Genomic DNA, 738 nt, shown 5'->3' with positions numbered 1-738 from the left:
GGGACACCCGCAGACCCTCCCATGGGGACACCCCTGTCCCCTCCCTGGGGACACCCGCAGACCCTCCCATGGGGACACCCCTGTCCCCTCCCTGGGGACACCCACAGCCCTTCCCATGGGGTCACAGTGTCCCCTTCTGCAGGGTCCCAGTTGTCCCCTCCACTGGGGTCGCTGTGTCCCCTCCAAGGGGGGTCAATGTGTCCCCTCTGAGAGGGTCCCATCGTCCCCTCCCACAGGGTCCCAATGTCCCCTCCAACAGCATCCTGGGGACACCCACAGCCCTTCCCATGGGGTCACAGTGTCCCCTTCTGCAGGGTCCCAGTTGTCCCCTCCACTGGGGTCGCTGTGTCCCCTCCAAGGGGGGTCAATGTGTCCCCTCTGAGAGGGTCCCATCGTCCCCTCCCACAGGGTCCCAATGTCCCCTCCAACAGCATCTATCACCCCCTCCAATGGTGTCCCCATGTCCCCTCCAATGGGGTTCCAATGTCCCCTCCCTTGGGGTCCCCATGTCCCCTCCAACAGGGACTCCATGTCCCCTCCCACAGAGTCCCGATGTCCCCTCCAACGGGGTCCCCACCTCCCCTCCGCCAGGCTTCCATCACCCCCGGCGTCCCCTCCTCCCTGGGGACAGGGAGGGCTGGAGCCTCCCCTGGGGTGGGGGGGTGACACCAGAGTGGCACTGGTGTGGCACTGGGTGACACGAGTGTCCCCAGAGCAAGGAGGAGGTGATGGCAGGGG

The sequence above is a fragment of the Pygoscelis adeliae genome, unplaced genomic scaffold (genome assembly GCF_000699105.1).
Source record: "Pygoscelis adeliae isolate BGI_AS28 unplaced genomic scaffold, ASM69910v1 Scaffold784, whole genome shotgun sequence".
In the NCBI taxonomy this organism is placed as follows: domain Eukaryota; kingdom Metazoa; phylum Chordata; class Aves; order Sphenisciformes; family Spheniscidae; genus Pygoscelis; species Pygoscelis adeliae.
Note: the sequence above shows the minus strand (reverse complement) of the source record.